General features: G+C 48.3%; 1 long non-coding RNA gene across 4 annotated transcripts; it reads left to right on the top strand.

Annotated features, from left to right (window-relative positions):
* The first annotated feature begins 437 nt into the window (after positions 1-437).
* LOC124649638 lies at positions 438-3,461 on the top strand. Of its 4 annotated transcripts, XR_006986725.1 has the most exons (6): positions 438-726; positions 882-944; positions 1,501-1,587; positions 1,839-1,935; positions 2,708-2,823; positions 3,184-3,461. It is a non-coding gene; the product is annotated as an uncharacterized LOC124649638 (long non-coding RNA). The 4 variants fall into 4 exon arrangements; XR_006986726.1 differs by lacking the exon at positions 1,501-1,587; XR_006986727.1 differs by lacking the exons at positions 1,501-1,587; positions 1,839-1,935.
* The last annotated feature ends 2,634 nt before the right edge of the window (positions 3,462-6,095 follow it).

Raw genomic sequence — 6,095 nt, 5'->3', positions numbered from 1 at the left:
CCTCTCCCTGCACGCCTCCAGACGCGAGCACCGCCACGAACATCCCCGACGCCAAGTACTGCGACCGCCGTCTCTAGTTCCCCGTCGACCACCGCGTCCCATCGTCGCGCGCTCCGTCTCGCGGACATCCTCGGTGCCTGCTCGCGAGCGCGACCACCAGGGCCTGCATCTCCCTGTTCATGTCCTTCTGCCTCCCAAGGACGCCATCGCGCTCCCATCCTCCTACCAAGGTCGCCATCGCGCTCCCGTCCGCGGTCCTGCGAGATCGCCGACGCGCTCCCGACGATTTCGGTCGCGGGGGAAAGGGGACTAGATCGCAGCGCCGATTTCTGCCGCTGGCTCGGTTCTGGAGCAAGCGGCGGGGGTGCCTGTAGCAGCGTCGAGGTGGGGTGCGGCAGGAGGGAGGCGGGAGAAGCGGTGGTAGTGACTAGTGAGCGTCGATGTGGAGCAAGGAAGCATCGATGTTTGAGCAGGGCCATGTCCTGGTGGTGGGCATCGATGTTGAGCAGGGCCGCATCCTCGTGGTGGGTATCGATGTGAGGAAGTTGTTACTCTATATTTGCATAAGGCGAATGTGGAGGCTACCTGCCACAAGCCTCGAGACACAGCAGTTTGGTTGGGCTCTCTCCCTTGAGCCATGGTCGGCAACCCCAAGTTTGTTCTTGAGATCATCAGAATATTGGTTGGGAGTGACTGCCTCTTATCTGGTTCATAATATTCTAGCTGGTATAGTCGTCTTAGTAACCCCCAAATTTCTTCAATTATATTTCTATGTGTGGAGAGCATGTGATAGTATAAAATGATTCATGAAATATCTTGCTTCACTGATGGAGTAACAAATAAGAAGGAATGTTTATGTCTTATGTGATTTGTTTATACAGATCTTCAGACAAAGTGAGGAGAGAAAGTAGCAGATTGGAGAACCTTTGGACCATTGGTTACAGGTGACGGATTTTTTCTTCTCAATCATCTGCTGGAATCATTTTGGTTGTTAAATTGTTCACAACAGATACTCCAATAACTACAATATTTTCTGAACTATTTACACGGTATGTCTTATACATTATATAGTCAGAAGCAATTGAAGTTAATTTCCAGTAGGGTTGAGATGACCTCCTTGGTTTCGTTGTTAATCTTCAGACTGAGATTCATATTTGTTAGTACCTTAATACTAGATTGGAAAATGGAAAGCAGTGACTAAATAGTGAAAACGCATAAGGAAACCTATTTAGATAATGCCCTGAAACGTTATTTTTTATCTTTAATCTTTTCATTGCAAAGTTTATTTCGAATTTCCCATTAAAATGATCACCTGTTAGTCTATTCGCCGGTATTTGTCCACCACACATGATTTTGGAATCGATTGGAGCTTGAGGCTTATAAAGCTTTCTAAGAGTATAAAAAATAGCTACAATAATTCAAAACATGTTTACTGCACTTGTGTCTTGAACAAATATTGATCAATGCATGCTAATACTTTTGCACTCTGCATTTTCGCAGCAAGGAACGGGGAACGATTGTTGTGTTCTATAAATGGTGACTGCTGGTTGATGTCAAATTAACTCTTGCAATGGTCTAATCTACTAGGTAATTATTATCACCGCCTAATGCTGATTTCCTTTGATACCAAAATGATATTGTACTTCAGACCATTGGTTTGTAAGGTGATATTTGTTCTTTTGAGCAATGGCCGTAAGAGTTATTGATACTCCAATTAAAAAAACTTGAGATTAAATACACCAATAAAATTTGACCTATCAATTGATTCACACAGATATCCATATAATCCCAAGATTTTATTTCTTGTTAATTTGGTCTTCATGTATTTTACGTTGCAGATCCATGACTTTTCGTGGTCTCTTGTCTGTTTATTCTATTTCTTGGGTATCTCTGGATATTTTGCTCTCAATGGGATCAATGTAGTTAGCATGGCAGGTACTACTCAAACGACCACTGTTTCTCAAACTTAACTTGCGTGTACTGTGTTGAATCTTTCTTGGGATAGCTTGTGCCTGGTTGCTGTCCTTTAAATATAGATCAAACATGTGCAACAAACAAGTCAATTGGAGTATAAATATATCTCTGTTGTCGGGGGTGTTCCTCGACAATGTCCTCCGATTGGGACTTAGGGTTGATGGAATCCTGCAAGCTGATACGAGACATCGGTATGCAGACAAACGGGGGGAGCGATTTACCTAGGTTTGGGGCCCTCGATGAGGTAAAACCCTTACGTCCTGCTTGTCTGTTCTTGATTATGATGGAAACAATGTTACAATGGGTGCCGAATAGTTCGGCTGTGATCTCGTTGAGATAGCTAATTGCTAGGGTAACCTAGTTCTAAGCTTCTGTTGGCTAAGATCGCTAAGATTGGTCGTGTCCTCGATAGCCCCTCTCCTGGCCTTTATATAGGTGGCCAGGTCCCGAGAGATCTAATCGAGTACGAGTAGGTTTACAGTAGTTCTATCTCTAATCTTTCCTTCTTCGGCTTCTTCCGTGTCTTGTACTTCAAGTAATCTTCCACCGCACCGTCCTAGTGGCCCATCTTGTCTTCGAGTACCTTCATGGGCCTCCACCTGGACTGTATAGGGTAAGGCAATACTGGTTACCCGAAGGGTAATGCCCACGTCATCTGTTTTTGCCGATTCAACTTATCTTAGTTTTCCAAATCTGGATGAGAACCAGACTGAAGTTGATTCAAACACTGCAGGGGAAGTTGCTTCAAGGCTGTTAAACAGAGGAGAGTAAGTGGCCAGACGGGACGAGGACGATCTCCATCAGTAGTAGTCGTCAACGACGGCAGGTCCAGATGGGTCGAGCCAGCAGGTACATACCTTGTTCTGCACACGTAGAACAATCGATCAAATTTTCTTGATGTGTAACTTAGAAATAGTTTGTGCATTTTGGTCTGGAGTTGTGCATGCTTACACTAGACCTTGCTTTGTTGCATCATCTTGGCTTCAATAATTGATATTTGGGATAGATTCAAGTACTGTTTTGTTGTCTTTCTGTCCATTATTTGCTATGGATAACACTATGCATTGTTGCTCATCTGAGACCTATTGGAATTTTTGCACTTCTGCATGAGGCTTGGTAAATACTTGGTTTTATCTTTCCTAGAAAATGGCAGTTCTATACTTATACAGGCAACTTCCTATTCTGAGTTATCCTTTGTTAATTTTGCAGTATGTTCCCCAAATCTACTCATGTGACCATTGGAACAAAGATGTTCAGGAACTTGTTTTTCCATCATAGGCTTGAGAAGACCAAGTTTCCAAAATCTGCTGATGTGACCTTTGCAACAAAGATGCCCTGAAACTTCCCATCATAGGCTTGTCATTTTTAGACTTAGCTTGTACCTTATCTATACATATTTCTTAAGTCTTTTTTCTGTTAATACGGCCAACAATCTATGTGGTTGCATACCATCTGTTTATTATAATGCCTGTGCCATACATTGTGTTATGTTAATGTGCTCATGTTCCTTTTATGAATTAGTAGAAAGTTCCTTTTATGAATTAGTAGAAAGTTGCAGGCACTGTATAATTCAATCTCTAATCCCGCCAAAATTGCATGAACTATATTCTTGTTCTGTGAACTGCTGTGTATTGTTATTGTTGTAAAACGAATTTTGTATGTGCCCTAAAAAGTTTCTAGGGCACATTTTGGATGTGCCCCTAAAAGTTTTTGGGGAACATTTTGGATGTGTCCTCTAAAGTTTTCGGGGCACAATTTTGATATGTCCTCTAAAGTTTTCGGGGCACAATTTTGATGTGCCCTCTAAAGTTTTTGGGGAACAATTTTGATGTGCCCTTTAAAGTTTTCAGGGCACAATTTTGATGTGCCTTCTAAACTTTTCGGGGCACAATTTTGATGTGCCCTCTAATCTTTTCAAGGCATAATTTTGATGTGCCCTCTAAAGTTTTCGGGGCATAAATTTGATGTGCCCTCTAAAATTTTCGGGGCATTCAAAATATGTGCCCTCTAAACTTTTCGGGGCATCCAAAATATGTGCCCTTAAAACTTTTCGGGGCAATCAAAAATGTGCCCTTAAAACTTTTCGGGGCATAAATTGGATGTGCCCTCAAAACTTTTCGGGGCATTCAAAAATGTGCCCTAAAAGGTATACCTATAAGGGCACATTTTTGAAGTGCCCTTAATACTTTCCGAGTAGCAAGTAAATTCGGCACATATTTTTGTGCCTTCAAAAGTTTTGGGGGCACATAATATCTATTTAAGGGCACAAAAATGTGCCCCTAAAACCCTACCGTGATGTAGTGCAACTACCAAGTCCAATTAGCTGATGACTGTGCTTTTAGAGCATCTCCACCCGTGCCCCCCACATAGGGGCGCCGGCAATACCGTATGGGTGCGCTGGTGTGGGAACAGTTTACTCGAATTTAAACTAAAAAACTAAAAACATCTAGCGGCGTAGTTCGTCGAAGGCGCTGAAGTCGAGGTTGTTGCCGTCGTCGTTGGATGCCCCGAAGGACCAGTCATCCTCCTCCTCCTCCTTTGGCGCCGGCGGCTCGGAAGGTCCAGCGAGGTCAACGAAGTTGGCTCCGTGGTCCCTGGCGGACCGCATCGCCACCTGCCGCGGGTCCATCGTCATATGCCGGTAGTCCTCCTCGACGGAGCGGCCGACGATGAAGTTTTGGCCAGGGAACTCCTCCGGGTCGTCGCCAGCACGGAGGGCCACCTGCGCCTGCACCTCCTTCTCCCACCATTGCTTCTTCGCCGACGGAAGTGGTGGCGAGGCCGCGGCATCCTCCTCCTTGAGGCGGCAGCGTTGCCCCCACCCCGTCGTCCGACGGGCCGGAGCCGAAGACGCGCGCCTCGCCCCATCGCGGATGACGACGCCTCCCGAAGGAGGCGCGGGCGCGACCGAGCGTATGCGGTCGCGGCTGCTGATGATCTGGTGCGCGAGCTCCCGGATGCCGTCGTCCTTGCCGGCGTGCTTTGCAGAGGTGGCGCCTCCGGCGCCATGCACTCCGCCTGCAGGAAGTAAAGTTGGACGTGCGGCGGGTCGCCGCGGGCGCGCTGGCGGGAGCCATACAGCTGCAGCGTGGCGTTGACCTCGCGGCCATGCCACCAGGCACGGCGGCCGACGTTGTTGAAGCGGCCGTTCACGCGGCCGGCCGCCCGCGCGATCTCGATGACGCGCTCATCTTCAAATCGCCGCGGCCACGCTGGGCTGTTGTGCGCGTTCGCCGACAGGTTGCTCTCTGCCGGCGTCATACGCTTCCGCCGCTTGTTGATGAGGGCACGCATCTCTGGTCCTGCCGGTGGCGGTGGTGGCACGGCGAAGCCGGTGTTGGAGATGTGCCACTCGTGCGGCAGCTTGTACTGTACTGGCACGGGGATGCGCTGCCAGTACAGTACATCCGCCTCGTCGTAGATAAGTTGCAGCAAGCGGAGCACGCTGCCGCCGACCTCGTCGTTGTGCGCCATCGCTTCGGTGGGATGCGTGGGAGCGGTGGTTGTTTGCGCGTCGTCTGCGACAATGGCGGCTACGGTTGGAAGATGGGGAAAAAGAGAAGTGCGCGTCGGTGGGGTTTTAAGGGAGGCGACGGACGCGCATTGAAGGTGCGTGGGAAGGTGGGTGGACGCTGCATGGCCAGTCGCTGCCCTCGTCGCCGCTTCGGTTTCCGAGTGGGAGACCATTAACGTCGATGACCAACCTTCCCTCGTTGTTTTTGATGCGAACCGTCGCATCCTCTCGCTGACAAGGCGCCTCCACCCACGAAAACCATCGTGCCGCGAGGCGCCGGCGCGCCCGATTCACGCCCTTCGTGAAGGGGCCGACACGGAGTTGCCGGCGTTTCTATTGGGCTCGAAAAAACATCGACGCTTTTTGGGGCGCTCTGGTGCGAGCCCATTTTCGATGCCGGCCCTCAAAATACTATCGAGACCGCTATCAAAGCCGCCGGTGGAGATGCTCTTAGATGACAAGTTTTAAAGTATAGTGTTGGAGTATTTTGTATTGGAGGGTTTGTTTCTAGATATTGTTATCACTAGATTTTGGCCAAATCAGGAGATGGGCCGTTATTGAGATGGGCCTGAAGGATGTACACGTGGGGCGTCTCTGAAGCGGCCTT

This window comes from Lolium rigidum, chromosome 4, assembly GCF_022539505.1.
Source record: "Lolium rigidum isolate FL_2022 chromosome 4, APGP_CSIRO_Lrig_0.1, whole genome shotgun sequence".
Classification (NCBI taxonomy): Eukaryota; Viridiplantae; Streptophyta; class Magnoliopsida; order Poales; family Poaceae; genus Lolium; species Lolium rigidum.
Note: the sequence above shows the minus strand (reverse complement) of the source record. Positions and strands in the feature narration are given on the sequence as shown.